General features: G+C 44.4%; 1 pseudogene across 1 annotated transcript; it reads right to left on the minus strand.

Moving 5' to 3' along the window:
• Window positions 1–15,258: 15,258 nt before the first annotated feature.
• LOC309857245 (large ribosomal subunit protein eL32 pseudogene) lies at window positions 15,259–15,724 on the minus strand (annotated as a pseudogene). The gene has a single exon. The product of its transcript is annotated as a large ribosomal subunit protein eL32 pseudogene (transcript).
• Between the last annotated feature and the right edge of the window lie 1,768 nt (window positions 15,725–17,492).

The raw sequence follows: 17,492 nt of genomic DNA on the forward strand, positions 1-17,492 counted from the left end.
ATCAGTACTTACCAAGTACAAGTTTGTAGATTTTGCTAACATGGTAAATGATGGAAATAAATGAGGAAGACAATATTTTCAAAACAGTGTAAAAAGAACTTTAAAACAAGTATCTTGATTCTCCTTATTCTTCCACTCTAATTTGTAGCCTTTGGATAATATGTGGGAAAGAACATATATACATTTAAATTTTAACTTAAATGTCTACTGAAATAAAATGCTATCTTATTAAAATTCCTATCCAAAATTTAAAAAAAGTCATGGTGACAAATAATGTTGACAATCATGTAATGTAATCCTATCTTAAAACTCAAATTATGCTAAGAATGAATATTTCAAAACTAAATGGTTCACTTTGTTAAAAATATTCTTACTGAGTATTAAAAAAATCACCCAATGGTATCATGTTTTTAAACTCATTCTACTCATCATGCCTGTATTTTATCTTACCAGTTCTCTCTAATGACAGCATTCTTTCTTGTCTGCTCTCCTCTCTCATTTCCTTTCACCAGCACCAAAAACACAAAGACTCCAACCAGACTGGAGTATCCCTTTGCCTTCTAGAAGCTGTGCATTTTGACCCTACTGGTCCATTCCACCTGCCCAATAGGCAAGATTGCCCAATAGGACAGTGCAGTCAGGAAGGGAGGCAAGGACAGAATCTTGAGGGATAGCAGAGAGAAAGAATCACCTTAAGAAAACTGGCAAGAATTCCTATCTTACATTGAGGTCTTCCATCCATTTTGAGTTTAATATTTTGTTCTAATAACACAACTCTGGGTGGGCTCCGAGATGGCTCCTCAGTAGGGACACATCACCAGGAAGACCACACCATGATTAGAATTTAGAATCTTCGGCACCCCCACCCCAACCCCTACATTCCCTCAGAGAGGGGAGGGGGCTAAAAGCAGAGCACATCTATGTAAGGAATCCTCCATAAAAATCCTCATAGCAGGGACGCCTGGGTGGCTCAGTTGGTTAAGCAGCTGCCTTCGGCTCAGGTCAAGATCCCAGCGTCCTGGGATCGAGTCCCACATCGGGCTCCTTGCTCAGCAGGGAGCCTGCTTCTCCCTCTGCCTCTGCCTGCCATTCTGTCTGCCTGTGCTCGCTCTCTCCCCCTCTCTCTCTTTGATAAATAAATAAAATCTTTAAAAAAAAATCCTCATAGCAGGGGTTTCAGGAAACTTCCAGGTAAGTCAACATATCCAGGTACCAGGAGGGGGATAAAACCCAGCTCCACAGGAATAGACATTCCTGTGCTTGGGACCCTCCCAGACTGTGCCCTTTGTGTCTCTGCATCTGACTGTTCATCTGTATCCTTTATCATATCTTTCATAAATTGCAAATGAAAACAAATGTTTCCCAGAGTTCTGCAAGCCACTCAGTTGAACCAGAGGAGGAGTTGAAGGAACCTCTGATTTGTAGCCAAGTTGTAGAGAAGTTGTGGGTAACCTGGGCTCCTCCTACTTATGACTGGCACCTGAATGTGATGGAACAGTCTCACGGGACTGAGCCCTTAACCTGTGGGATCAGATGCCATATCAAGGCAGACAGTGTCAAAGCTGAGTAAAACTACAGGACACCCAGCTGGTGTTGCAGAGTTGCCTGGTGAGGGAAAAATCCACAGCCTCAGCCACAGTGTTAGAAGTGAAGTGTTCTGTGTGAATATGGTAATATAAAAGCAGATGGGAGAACTGAAATGTTTGCTTGACATACACTCTCACACAAAATATTATGTATGCCAGGTCTTTGCTGATGTGATATAGCACATATTCAAGTTCTAGTAAAATATCATAAAGTCAACTCAAAAAACAAACAAACAAACAAGCAAACATACAAAATATGGATGAGCTGGGAGAAAATAAGCAATGTTTCCTCTTTCCTATCAAGAGAAAGACCATTCTTGAATTATCCAAGATTTTGCTTTTACCTGAATAACCATACAGTTCAATAGTACTTGAAGGAAAAAGCATGTTTGATCCTCAGCGATCCTTTCCCCTGATATGGCCGGCAAGAGTGGAGTGATTCTTGTGGATATATCTTTGCTCCAGAGTGGGGAAAAAAAGGAGTTCTTTCACCAACGTTCAAAGGGTTTTTAAAAAATGGCCTTCATTAAAATACATCTGCCCCTCCTTTGGAACCTGCTCACGCTACACTCCAGGCCAGCGAGCATCAAGGGGTTGGAAATACGGTACAAACTCCCATGAAGCCACCTCTCCCTCTAAACTATTCTTCTCTCTGCCAAATTCTGCTTCGGTCAGCCTAAGGATCAAATACCTGTCTTTGGGCAATAAAGTGATGTGCATTAATCAATCAATGGCCCTAACTGGCAAGTTCCTTAAAAACTCATGGGACACAGATGGTTGCCATGACTTTCCCAGGAAGCAGCTACTGTCTTTCCATGAATGCGGCATGAAAATGCAGGGCTGGGTGAGCAGATGAATGTCCACTCGTGAAACAATCATGCTGAGGACAATAAACAGTAGTTTTGGATGGCAGATTTAAATTTCATTCACAGCCAAGAAAACACTCCAGATACATGATGTGTCTCCACTTCCTGTTGTTTCCAACATCTGAGTCCTCCCTTCCATTCCTGTTTCCACCACTTCAGTAAATGTCTCCCATCCTCATTGCATATAAAAAAGGCTCTGATTCTTTCTATTCTAATGTCTGTAAGACATTACTGTGAACAAGAGCAGGGGATAATTCCTCCTCCAAACCCATCTACGAAATAAAGGGTTCTATTCAGGATCATGACAACCTGAGGAATCCCTCAAGAGAACTTCCAGAGTCATTTCAACCTGTAAGGCTGGCTAAAATGTTCCTCACCATCCGCCACACCAGGGCTAGGACTGATGAGTGTCTCCACCATGCAGGTCCCTCTGGATGACATGATCGCTGGGAAACCAGGCACGAGGCAAGCAAAAATCAGCACCTGCTCTTCTGCAAAGTTTGTCTGAAGTGCTTGAAGCCACAGAAGAAACAGATTGACTCCTTCAGATCTTACCTAAAAACAAAATTAAAGGTGACAAAATTAAACACACATGTTTATGCAGAGATGCACTGCAATGCAGATTCAGTTCTGAGAAAGAAAAACTAGAAGTTAAAGGTACCGTTAAACTCCTGCACCAAGTTCTTAGTGACAAGAAATCAGGCGTGCTGCAAGAAGCCCAAGGGTGAAGAGTTGGGGTCTGGAGCCACAGTGCCTGGTTCCAATGCAGGCTCTGCTTTTTGCTTTTTGCTTGCTTAGCTGTGGCCAGTGGAGAACCACCAAACTTCTCCCTTTGCATCAGTCTCTACCTCTGAAAAATAAGGATGATAAAAGGATTTACCACAAAGTGTTTGCACAGGGAGAAGTGACTTACAACAGTGCCTGTATCATCAACTGTCATTTAATCACAAAAATAATGCAAAGACAATCATCCTCCAAATTTACAGTGTGCTTTGAATAGGGTTTTTTCTATAATATGCTTATGTATCATGGAAAGTTCTTGAAAAATCTCAGAGCTAAATAAGACCTTAAAGACCTGGCTCAGTTATTTGACCTTGAAGCCCATTCATCAGGCATTTCTACACCAGCCCTCCTTTTTTTTTTCTTTTTTTTTTTTTGCCTGTGCAGGTAGCTACCTTGAGGGCTGCCGCCAAATCATCACTTCCACAAAGAACCATTCAGAAATTTCTGGAACTCATATCATTGCTGGACTTCTGGCATAAGTCCATTGTTCCTGGTGGATGCTTCCAGTAGTAGGAAATGGAACATGCTCAATGAGGGCAGGGGGTTGTGTTTGACTTGCCCACTGCCATATCTCCAGCACCTAGAAAGGTGCCTGAAACACATAGCTGGCATCCAGTAAATGTGTGCAATAAATGAGTGAACTAGACAAAAATAGATATGCACTGGTAGACGTGGCCTGTGGAGTACAGCTTCAAAAGCAGGAGAGTATTGAGAGTCCTACATGGTAGGTTGCATGGCACTGAGTTAAAGAAAATGGGTCCTACAATCAGACCAAAGGTTAAACCTCGAAAGTTGTGCGATCTTGGACAAGTCACCTACAAGAACAAAGACCCCTGTCTTCTATTGATAACAGCTGCGAAGAGAGAATCCATTTCAGAATGAAAGGGGACACAGGACGGCTGTGTACGACACTTATATTGTGGTCAAGTTGGCAGGGTAAATTCACTTCATGGGGTCCCACACCATCATCCCTCACTACCATTTGAAATACATGGTAATAAGAGATGAAATATATATATGTATATATATTTTTTCAGTGTAACAGTATTTGTTGTTTTTGCACCACACCCAGTGCTCCATGCAATCCGGGCCCTCTCTAATACCCACCACCTGGTTCCCCCAACCTCCCACCCCCTACCCCTTCAAAACCCTCAGATTATTTTTCAGAGTCCATAGTCTGTCATGGTTCACCTCCCCTTCCAGTTTCCCTCAACTCCCTTCTCTCCATCTCCCCTTGTCCACCATGCTATTTGTAATGCTCCACAAATAAGTGAAACCATATGATAATTGACTCTCTCTGCTTGACTTTTTTCACTCAGCATAAACTCTTCCTGGAAGAGATTATATATATATTTTTAAAAGATTTATTTACTTACTTATTTATTTGACAGAGAGAGATCAAAAGTAGGCAGAGAGGCAGAGAGAGAGAGGAGGAGGAAGAGGGCTCCCTGCTGATGTAGGACTCAATCCCAGGACCCTGAGATCATAACCTGAGCTGAAGAAACAGGCTTAACCCACCCACTTAGCCACCCAGGTGCCCCTAGATTAAACACATATATTTTTTAAAGATTTTATTTATTTATTTGTCAGACAGAGATCACAAATAGGCAGAGAGGCAGGCAGAGAGAGAGGAAGGGAAGCAGGCTCCCTGCTGAACAGAGAGCCTGATGTGGAGCTCAATCCCAGGACCCTGGGATCATGCCTTCAAGCCGAGTCAAAGGCAGAGGCTTTAACCCACTGAGCCACCCAGGCACCCCTAGATTAAATATATTTTTTTTTAAGAGAAGAGAAAAGTTAGCAAGTGAACCTCGGTAAAAAACAAAACAAAACAAACAAAACCCAAAACTGACAAACATCTCCATGAAGCAGCAACCGCAGAAATTCTCAGTGATGCACAGATGTGTAGCGACAGGAAAAGATGTCTGGAGGCTGACTTCAAGGAGGACAAGTCGCTCCCACTGGAGATAAAGGCAGACAGAAAGGCCTGCTCGCTTGCTGCCTGAAGCCACAACTTCAACTGGGCTGCGGACTTGATTGCACACCACTTGCTTCACCAGAACACTGTGGGGTTTCCAGTAGCTCATTACATCTAAACACTACTGCCTCCTTTAACAAGGTTTCCCTTCCAGATTGCCCCTGACTTACAGGGATAGGCAGTAGGTGTCCCTCCACGTGCTCCTTCCAAATTCTCTCCTCTCTCTGCTTTCTTCTGATCCACTTTTTATTTATGGGCTAGCTTTACAGGATATCCCTTCTGTGATTAAACAGGTCTTAATAATTCTACCTTTTGTAAAGGAAGCCTTCCCCAATTATTTAGATGTTGATAAATATTTACCTCTGAATCTCCATAAATCATCACTTTATATGGCACCAACATGTAGAAAATAAGAATGAAGTTACCCAATTTTCAGAATGAACCATACAAATGACAACCTACCATCTAAAGCCAGAGACAGAAAGAGAACATCTGCATAAACTAAAGTAATGCAGGTTCCTTATTCATTCATATTTATTATGCAAAATGGAAGTTTTAGGAAGATTAGAATAATGCATACTTGTTCTATTATATAGGCAACTAATTCCTCTGTAGATGGTAATGTATCCATAACTCCATCTCCAATCTAGAATTTCTGAACACGAGGAGAGGGTATTAAAATCTCCTCTGTGGGAGGCAGAGCATTACAGTGTCTGGCTCTGGCCTTCCTGCTGCAGGATGAGACTTGCAATTAGTGATGGCAAATGGAATTCACAAAACATTTCTGGGCTTTAAAAGACATCGGAAAACTAGCAAAGGACTTAGAAAATGGTAGGAAAGGAAGCAGGAAGAGGGAGGTGGCAGAAACAAGTGAGCCAAAACCTGATCTGTAAGCAACAAGCTCAAGAGAAACAAATCAGGGTGCCAGAGAACAAATGCCATTTTCACTGCAGGATCTCTACAGGCCTGTGCCCTCCAGACCCCGTTCCCACCACACGGTAAGTTGGGGGAACTGAACCCGAGATTTCCTTAATAAACCAGGACCCTCAAATGGAACCAAAGTGATCCCAACCAAGAACACTCCCAGCCTCCTGGCAAAGGAAAGACAAACCCTCCAGGAAAAAACAGACAGACAAACAAACAAACAAACAAAAAAAAACACACCAAAAAACAGAATTAAAAGAGATTACATCTATGTTCCAATAAATCTGGTCTCAAAATCCCTTCACAGAGAATGCAAGAAATGAGGCCACTGTGAGAGACAGAAGACTGAGGGAAAATGAAGACTTTAGACACTGGAATGATCAGATACAGAATAGAAAATATTACATGTTAATTGTTTAAGAACACAAAAGAGGTTTAAAAATGAAGAAGGATCAAGAGCCTATCAAAAGCAACAGGCCAAGTGTGAACATGGAACTGAAGGAAGTTAAACAGGGACCAAAAATCACTGAGACGTAAAACACAACAGAAAAAAACACCAGAATGGTGGGGCAGTAGATGAGCCCCGAATGAAGGACTTCACAACACTGCACCAAGAAGTGAAGACATTCCCCAGAATGCAACACAAGGAGGCAGGAGAAGAGGATGAACGCCAGCTTGAGAGACACGAACAACAGACGGGAGGTTTAAATAAGAATCCTGGGAAGTACAGCAGAAGGACAGAGTCAAAATTTCAGAAGAAAACAGCTGAGGATATTATAGAAATGATAAATCCAGAAATACAGGAAATGAACAGATACCAAGCAATTTGAGAAATCTTCAATTAAACATTTTGTGGTAAAGCTATAGAACACCAAAAACTAAGAAAAGGTTTTAAGGAAAAGGCATTTAAAGGAATGAACAGGGTGGAAACAGGGTTTAAAGCTGCTACAGTGGTAAGGAGATGCTAGTAAAATGGTACCTGTAAAGGGTGACAAGAGTATTTTTACTGCCACTACTGCTAATACTGTGTCTAATGCACATAACAACTGAAGACTGCGAAGGTTAAGCTGGAGCAGAAAAAAATTAAACAAATTATGACCCTCAAAAGAAGGATCATGCCGGGGCACCTGGGTGGCTCAGTGGGTTAAGCCTCTGCTCTCAGCTCAGGTCATGATCCCAGGGTCCTGGGATCGAGCCCCGCATCGGGCTTTCTACTCTGCAGGGAGCCTGCTTTCTCCTCTCTCTGCCTGCCTCTCTGCCTACTTGTGATCTCTGTCTGTCAAATAAATAAATAAAATCTTTAAAAAAAAAAAAAGAAGGATCATGCCAATGAATTTCACAACTCTGGTGATCACTTTAAAAGCATCTCTTCTTTTTATCATAGCATTTGTATCATGTCCATGATGAGATATTACAGCACACATGATAGAATATTTTAAAACAATAGTCCATTTTGCTCAAACTCCATGTTGAAAGCAAACGACTCTGTCAAACACTTTGAAGAAGGTAAAAGTAGTGGAACCATGTTTTGTCAAGAAAGCCCAGGGAGAAAAGCAGGTAGTAAAACCAAGTAGCAGTATCGAGGAAGGGCAGCCTCAGGAAGAAAATGAACACCGTTTTCTTCTGCTTTGTTCTCTTTTTTGTTTTCTTGTTGTTGGTATCTTTTTTTTTTTTTTTTTTTGGTCTTTCCCAGAAATCACTTCATATATATACACTTATCTGTTCAACTTCAGCGAAAGTTGGGAGGAAAAGGTGCCAGAACTTTTGAATGGTTGTCTTCAGCTGAGTGCTTATTTTCTTCCTTCAGTTTCTCTGGGGTTTCCCACTATTCTTCAATAAACATGTGTTGCTTTCTGGCAGGGTAAAGCCAAATGCATTTTTAAAAGAAGTAATGGCAGGTCATCCTTCCATTCAGATCAGGAGAGAGCCCATACCAGAAAAGGCAGAGAGGGTAGTAGACTCCCCTCTGTGAGTTCCTGCCCTCTTGGTCTTTCCTCAGCCCTTGCTCTCTGCTATGTCTCTCCAGTCACACCCCAAACCCATAGAAACAAAAGGACTCTTCAAAACTTAAACCCTGTGAGAAGGGCCACACGGAGGCAAGGAGAGCCCTGTAAGACTCTGAGCCATGTGGTCTGTATCTGAGACTGCACATCTCCTTGAGCCACGTTCCATTCCCTCCATGCCTAATGTTGGCCTTGTGTTCTACAGAAGCAGTCAGGGCATCCATACACTCCTCTCTGTGTGCTTTTCTGTATACCTGATCCCATCTCAACCCACAACATCCAGCAGCATGCACCATCTGTCATCTCCCTTCAGTCAACCTGCAAATAGGTAAACACAGCCTGTAAAACCCACCCTTGTCCAAGCTATGTCTGGAGTTATGATCGTCTGTGTCTTTACCATCAAACTTTCTAAAAGGCTATTCTTGTGTGTGACCTCCATGGTCTCACGCCCAGGCACTCTATCTCTATGTCTGGCTTAGGACTCCACTACTCACCTCCCATTTTCTTTCAGTACTCAGTGACAACCTCCTCGATCTACCCCCACCCCCTAATCAAGCTGCTTTGCAACTTTTCACATCATCGAACATTGCTGACATTTCATTCCTTGAAATCTCTCTTCTCTAGACATCTGTGCAAAAATGCCTTCCTGGCATCAAAGCCACGTCCCTCCCCTTCCATCCACTACTCCTTTATTCTTCCCCTTTATCTTCCCAAGAAAAGAAGGAATTACCCTAAATCCTTAACTGTCACTCTCTCTACAAGGAATATATCCCTTGGCAACAGCATGATTGCATCTCTCTTCCCCCAAGCACCCATTCCTACATTTTGACTGTCCAACCAGAACCTACACCTGCACGTCCAACAGACACCTCAACTCAGATTGCCTAAAGCTGCACTCCTCCTCTTACCTCCTGCACCTGGCTCCCTTCCTGAGTTGCCACGACTGTTGTGGCAGTTGACACATCAGACTCAACATTCTGAAAGCACGGAGGCACCCCTAAGCCTACTGCAGCATTTTATTTTCCATAGCCGAGATATGGAAGCAGCCCAAGTGTCCAGCAACAGAAGACAAAGTGGTACATACACACAATGGTATATTACTCAGCCATCAAAAAGGATGAGATCCTGATATTTACAACAGTATGGATGTACCTAGAGGGTATTGTGCTAAGCAAAATAAGTCAGACAGAGAAAAACAAATACTGTATCTCCAGGGATGAATCCTTAAAAAATGCCCTACATATTCAAGTTTTAAGGCAGGACCAGAAGCAACAGTTTTAGCATATATCACCACGATATAAAATAAAATCTTTAAAAAAAAAAGGAAATAATAGGACAACAGCAATTAGGGTAAAAAGACTTAACAACTGTCTTGCTCAACATCACCAGCACCACACCAGCTACACGTCTGACCCCCAGACCAGCATAGCAGGTGTGAGGACAGGTCCAAGCAGAGAAAGTGTTACTTGTCACATTTTTTGAAAAATGATAAACAGAAGGGATGCCTGGGTGACTAGGCTGGTTGAGCGGCCAACTCTTGATCTCAGCTCGGATCTTGATCTCACGGTGGTGAGTTTGAGTTCCACACTGGGCTCTGCACTGGGTGTGGAGCCTGCTTTAAACTAAACTAAACTAAACTAAAATAACACCTCTGTCAAAAGTACGTGAATTCACAACTTACATGTAAGTCAAGTTCTACTTGTTCTAAGACAGCATGAAAACCAAGATGTCGTTATCAAGACAGGAAGCAAGAGAAATTGTGTATTCCATGTGCCGTGAGATGACTCCAACTGCATCCAAGTCAGCCATGGCCCTCCACACATCTGCAAGAGAGGGTATATTATCCACATTAGCACAGAGGAAACCAAGGCTCAGAGAAGTTAAAAAAAAAAAAAAAGAGTCCAAGATCATAGCATCATTTAGCAGCATAGCCAGAATGTATAGGAATTACCTCAAAACAGGCCACACTAGTGGAAGAATACCTTAGTGTGGAGTTATGAAAACCCAGGTAGAACGCTGCCTCAGAAAGGCAGATAATCAATAAAGGAAAAATAAAGAGGCGCCTGGGTGGCTCAGTCGGTTAAGCATCTGCATTGGGCTCAGGTCATAAATAATCCTGGGATCTTGCCCTATGTCAGACTTCCTGCTCAGCAGGGAGTCTGCTTCTCCCTCTGCCTCTGCTCCCCATTCATTCTCATAAACAAACAAATCAATAAAATCTTACCCCCAAAAAAAGAAAAAAATAAAGATTATAAGCTTACAATAAAGATATGAATGACGAGTCAAAGCTTTCAGTGACACACCCACACCTGCCTACAGTTCACTGGCTAAAACATGGGTGGAATTGATGGGGTTAGAAGAACAGGAGGCACATAGGCCCGGACAGCACAGCCCCAGCAGATGCAGAATCCTGGTGTAGGTTTAGCTAGCTTTCATTGTCCTTTAAAATGTCAAAGCTAAAGAAATCTGGTAGGGTTATTGAAGTCTGATCCTGGGGGATGCCTGGTTGGCTCAGTCTGTTAGGCAGCAGCCTAACATGACTCAGGTCATGATCACAGGGTCCTGGGATCAAGTCCGGCATCAGACCCCTTACCCAACCAGAAGCCTGCCTCTCCCTCTGCCTGTTGCTCCCCCTGCTTGTGCTCTCTCACTGACAAATAAATAATCTTTAAAAAGAAAGAAGAAAGAAAAAAAAGAAAAGAAAAATAAAATCTGATCCACAGTATAGAACAACACAAAGGATGGTACTTTCTTGGGCTGATTTCTGTTTGTTTGACACTAGTGCAGGGTTTGATCTCAGGACCCTAAGACCATGAACTGAGCCAAAGGGAGACAATCAATTAAGCCACCCAGGCACCCCACTTTCTTGGGTTCTAATGGGACTTTTCCTAGGTTCTAATCCTAGCTGTACTGGCTGCCAGGGGGAATGAAGTCCAGCACAACAAGAAAAGCATCCCAAGGCAGCAGTCCTCTGCAGAAGATTTGCTGGTGGCTGCCATCATCAAAGAGTCAGTGGGTGAAGTTGTTGAAGCACAGTGGGAACAATGATAGCCACTGCCTTTTGGGTGTCACTGAATCATCCTACTCATCTTCAGGAAGCCTGGCCCTTCTCCAGTCAATGCAGCAAAAGCAAACTTGTTAGAAGAACAGGGGAGGGGGTCATCTCCCTCCCTCCCAGAAACTGAAGCAACCAGCCAAACAGTGCAGCACTGGAGTAAAAATAAAAATATGAAGGAATGTGGCTGCACCTGGGTAGCTCAGTCTGTTAAGCATCTGCCTTTGGGTCAGGTCCTGATCTCAGAGACCTGGGATCTGAGACCCACATCAGGCTCCATGCTCAGTGAGGAGTCTCCCTTTCCTTCTCCCTCTGCCCCTGCTCCTAGCTCATTCTCTCTCTCTCTCAAATAAATAAAATCTTTAAAATAAGAAATTTAAAAATGAAGGAATGAATCAGAATGCAGAATTCAGAAACAGAACTACAGATATAAAAACTACATATAAAAACCTGAAATATGACCCGGTGAGTGAGGAAGGATTATTAAATCATGATACTGTATGAATTAATTGCCAATTTTTTCTTAGAACATAGAGCACACTGCACTACACGAAAACAAAAACACAAAATTAGGATTGAATACAAAAACAAAATTATCAGTGTTATTCCATCAAGTGTTTCTCTAACCTACTGATCAAAACCTCAGTTCATCCTCCAAAAGAATCTGGGCACCACCTCAGCACACATGAACACATTTTCAGGCCACAGTTCACACTGCTCCAGTCCCCACTCTAAGTCCTGAGCCATGGGCTCCTCCAGGCAAAGCCACCACCAACTAGGCCCCTGCCCTAGAAATCCCCAAACCCAACCACTTCACAACAGGGAGACTCAGGGAGATTCAAATGGGCAGAAACGTGGGACTTTGACTTTTTTTTTTAATTAAAAGAAAAATACAGCAAGAAACATTTCTAGCACAAAGTGAAGAGCTCATCTTTCACAATGTCGAGAGTATTAGAATTATCAATACACCATCAGTAGTTTGATAGGTCAAACAGGCCAAAAGCTGGAAACACAAGAGGAAATGCTCACAGCAAACAGACCTGAAAGCCAGGGCCTGGACCGGCTGACATGGCTCTGCCGCTTACCACAGCGAGAAAGTGTAACTTTCCTGGGCTTCAACTTCCCTCCTGGCCAGCAGGAAAGTGGCAACACCACAAAATTCATACCTGGTCGGGGATTACGTGAAAGGAGAATGCTCAGTGAGAGCCCCGCCACACCGCCCGTCCAGCCACAGTCTGTGCCCAGTGAATGGGAATTTCCTCTACTGCAGCCACACGAAGAGCTGAAGGATCTGCACAGGATGCCTGTCTATTTACCAGTCACAAAACCACGTTCAGCCATAAACAGAGAGGGCAAGAGACCCCAAGAGATGGGAATATCCCTCACCCTTGCCTGGACCAGGCTTTCAAGACAAGTTGGAAAGCCCTCAGCAGCTCTGCCACTGACTCTGAATGAGCCTTTGGAAGACAACACCATCCCAAACAGCAGTTTAATTTACTTCTCTTTAAAAAGCAGTGAGACAAGGTCTTGGCCACATCTTCATAAATTAACAGCTTAGGAGGCTAAACCCCAATGATTTAGTTATGTCCCCAGCAGGCACACCTCTACTCGTGGGCAGCTTCAGGGAGAAAGGGTGCCTCCCCATCCATGAGGACACCCTCTGACATTCATCTGAAGATGCTTCCTACCCATGGGCATTTACTCCCTGGAACCCCCCCCATCTAAGTTCCTCTCTGGATGCTGCACGAGGCTTCATCCTCACACCCCCATCACCACTGGTGACACCACAGCTATCCCCGAGCCTTCAAGCAGGGTGCACCTATCTTTGCTGCCAAGCGTCCCATCAGCCCAGCTCCATCACTGATTTCTGTACCCATAATTAATTAACTTATGCATGTATGTATTTATTTATTTTTACAGCTTCATTTATTTTAGGGAGAGATAGACAGAGAGAGAGAGATACAGAGAGAGCACACACACACAAATACAGGGAGATAGAACCTCCAGCAGATTCTACACTGAGAGCAGAGCACACCTCAGGGCTCAATCCCACCACCCTGAGATCATGACCTTAGCTGAAACCAAGAGTTGGATGCTTCAACGACTGAGCCACCAGGCACCCCTCTGTACCCTTAATCTTAAGAAAAGACAGACACCGCTTCTTTCTGTCAGCCACGGCCTCATAAGCCATCTGTCACACAGCCAAAGGTTCCAGAGGGTAGGACCAGGTCTGCAACACCAGTGATGCCAGAGTATCTCCATAAAACGACAATCTAGTGAGTACCAGGCTCTGCTCTAAGCTCCTAATATGGCCTTCTATTTTGTACCCCTCACAGACCTACATGCTAGGTATTATCCACAGTGCACAGAGGAGGACACTGAGGTCCATGGCTTACCCAAGTGATCTACTTTTATGTGGCAGCAGCAGGGGCCTGAACCCAAGTCTGTGACTTCAAGGCCCCTCCGTCAACTCTGTTACTCATGCAGCCCCAACACAGTCATCAAATACCTCCCTAAACCCTCATCCCTCCTGTGAAAAAGCATGGTCTTCTGCCATTTCCCAGATGGGAAGAAAGCCGGCGTGAGCCAGATATAGTGACCTGCCCACGATGGTACAGGCGATGTCCCCCCTGTTCTCCCTCCAACACCCATGTCATTCTGCACGAAGCCCCATGGGGTCCTTCATGCTTCCAGTGGAAAACTCTGGTGAGACCACCAGTCTCCTGGCAGGCCTTCATCTTGACCCTGGACGACACGACCAGTTAGGAGAAACCGGCTAGTTAAGCCTCTGAAATGGGGTCCTACCACCCAGGAAAACCCCCTTATCTCCAGGGCATCGCCCGTGTGAATTAGCTGGATTTGTAGAGGGCTCCACAAGCACCAGCCTTGCTGAGTCACTTTCTCTAAGGTGGTGGCTGAGACAAAAAGGACCCAGGAAAGAAAGGCATAGGCTGTTGTGGAACTCCAGTGCCTTGGCATCAACAATTAATGTGAGCAGCTGCCTCTGCTCACCAGATCTGCATTTTATGTGGGGCACACTATTCAAAGTTTACACCCCCCATCTCTGTAACCTTCACGACAACCCCTGGAGCTCCCTGCACCATCATTACCACCTCACAGACAAGGAGACAAGGCATGAGGGGTGTGTAGAATGATGCAGCTCTGTGCTGGGGCCAACCTGGGGAGGACCCCACAGGCTTGCTCTTCCCACTGCTGCAGAAGCAGCTGAAAACAACGAGTTTTTCAGTTTCCATTATGTAGAGTGGAAAAGTCAACCATAAAGATCATTCAATTTTTAAATGGGTTATTCCTCAGGATAAAAACAGTTCCAAAAAATAATTTCCGAGAAGTTCAACATATTCTTCCTTCCAGGTGCCTGGCATGTGATGGAATGTTGTTAAAATAAGTTCTGGCCCATCAGCATGCCAGACAGAAACTGGAAGTAAGCTGTTACAGGTCCCCAAAGGCTCTGTCACAACCCTAAGGAGAAGACATAACTTTCACTGTCCCAAAGTGGTTATGTTTAAAAAAAAAAAAAAACAAAAAAAAACAGGCACAGGTGGAACATTTTAAATTACAGACTTTCAATGCAGGGGCAGTGGGGGGTGTCCCCCAACTACCCCCAAATGTTTCAGCTATATATAGTGACTTACCAAAGTGACTCCTCACAAGTACCTACAAGGCGACTGACAGGCAACTGACCGATGAGGAAGGTATTCGGACTGCTTAACAAAACCAACACAACTTAGAATCTTTATTATTAAGAAGAGAAAAACATTTATTAAACACTCGCCAGGCACCAAACCCTCTAGGCACTGTCACACGATCTACTCATCACACGGCTGCCAAACTCAGTGCAGAAACTGAGGCTGAGTAAGTCACCTAAGGTCATGCAGCACCAGAAACTGGATTCCAACCAGGTCTGACATCAAAGCCCACCCCAGCTTGCTGCAATGCTTCAGAACCTAAGCTTTGTGATGATCAATAAACTACATGCTTAACAATGTTTACACATCTCTGTTAGAATTCAGGGAAAGGGTTTTTTTGTTTTTTTGTTTTTTTTAGTTTTATGCTTTTATTAACACAAATATGACGTGCACAACAAGCTGTCTATTCATTTTCTTCACTGCGCAGCCTGGCATTGGGATTGGTGACTCTGATTGCCAGCTGGGCTGCTCTTTCCACAATAGCTTTGCGGTTCTTGGAGGAGACGTTTTGAGCAATCTCTGCACAGTAAGATTTGCTACACATCAGCAGCACTTCAACTCCTTGAAGTTGTGCACTAGGAACTTCCTGAAGCCACTGGGCAACATGTGCTTTGTCTTCTTGTTGCTCCCGTAACCAATGTTGGGCATCAAGATCTGGCCCTTGAATCTTCTGCGCACCCTATTGTCAATGCCTCTTGGCTTCTGCCAGTTGTGCTTAATTTTGACATATCGGTCTGACTGGTGCCGGATGAAGTTCTTGGTCCTCCTTTTAACGATATTGGGCTTCACCAAAGGTCTGAGGGCAGCCATGATGCCCAGTAACAGATGGCTGCCACCTCCGCAGGCAGCGCCGAAGAAGAGAGCCCAGGGAAAGGTTTTTAAAAATAACATACACAAGGGGAAAAAATGATACAGGTTCTGGAGGCAGGCTGCCCAATGTTCAAATCTTGGCTCCTCCACTTGCAAGCTGTGTGACCTTGGACTCCTTTAGCTCCCCTGTGCCCATATTTCCATGCATTAAAATGGTAGCCATAACAGACCCTATCTCCTAAGGCAAATAAAGCATTTTGGTGTTGTTGTTCTTGTTTTAAGATTTTATTATTTATTTGACAGAGAGAGAGAGACAGGGTGAGAGGGAACACACACAGGGGGAGTGTGAAAGGGAGAAGCAGGCTTCCCACTGAGCAGGAAGCCTGGTGAGGATTAGATCCCTGCACCCTGGGAGCATAACCTCAGCTGAACAACTGAGCCACCCAGGTGCCCACAAATAAAACATTGAGAATCATTCCTGGCAGGAGTTAAACCTCAGAAGGTGTGGGCTGGTGTTACTTCTTGCTGGCCACTAGATAGAGTCAGCAGCCTCAGGCCCACTGTTTTAGCAACTCATTTGCATAAACAAAGCCCAGGCTCAGCCACTTTGTGCTTACCCTATGGTTTCTTCCTGTCACTAACATCTCTCCTCACTCCTGCTCTGTGGCACTAAGCTCTGGGCCTCAACTTCCCATCTGTCAAATGAGGTGAGGAGCCCAGCTGATCTATCTGAGGTCCTTCCAGCTGGGCAACCTAGGGTTCTTGGTAACTCAGGGCCCAGAAATTTCAGAACCATCCTAACACAAACATTACCAAATGACACTCACTCAATTTCCTCAAATCTTCTCTTCCGTGTTATGTATAAATGCTTATTTTCATGGCAAATCTTCTCCAAGATCCCAGAGCTCCACGAGCACCCAGAATAGGCTGGGCAGGCATCCCCAGTGCTGAGGCTGGGGACATGATGGTCAGAAGCTCTGACCTCCAGGGGAGATGGATTCCAAATCAAGCTGCTCTGATAAGCAGGTCTTCCCTGTTAGAGAGGATTTCAACAGAGCACAGTTAAGAGGAAGTGCAGGTAAGAAACTCAGAACTTGGCCCACCGGACAGAGGGCAGTAGGACAGTGGGCAGGAGGGGTGACAGAGGGATTGAGAGGAATGGCACGATCAACAGAGGCCAGCCAAGGCAGCCCTGATGCTCAATGTGAGAGGGTGGGCTGGGGATACACTGTGAAAATGGCTTCAAAGGCAGGAAGCAAGCCCAGCTCAGCACAAAGCAAAGTCCTGAGCAGGAACCTTCTGGGACCAGGTTGGACACTAAGGTGAGCTGATAATGGCTGTGGCACCCAGTGCAGTCTGAATCTCACCCATGCCTCTCACAGGCTGGGTGACCCCGGACCAGTTATGCTATGTCCTTTAATGTTTCCTAAAGGGTATATTCACTCCATAACCCTGAGCCATGTTCTCATTTCGGTGAGTGTGGGAGGCCGCAATAAGGCTTGAGACGAGAACCAAACCAGACCCTGACTTGTGCCTCCTTTAAAGTCCAAATAACCTAACAAAAGGTTTAGGACGGGAAAAGTTCAGTAGCACTGGGAAAGAGTCTGTGCTATGTGTTGTGCGCTCGTCTACGTGACTTCCCACACGCTTACTAAACAAATGAGAACAATTCGGTTGGGCTAAAAAGTTCGTTGCTGGTCCTTGCTGCCTTAGTACAGCCCATAAATTACTTTCAGGTTTGCTGTATTTGTACTGGCATCAGCCATTTGGCATCATGAGGAAC

This window comes from Mustela nivalis (genome assembly GCF_964662115.1).
Source record: "Mustela nivalis genome assembly, contig: HAP1_SCAFFOLD_535, whole genome shotgun sequence".
Lineage (NCBI taxonomy): Eukaryota > Metazoa > Chordata > Mammalia > Carnivora > Mustelidae > Mustela > Mustela nivalis.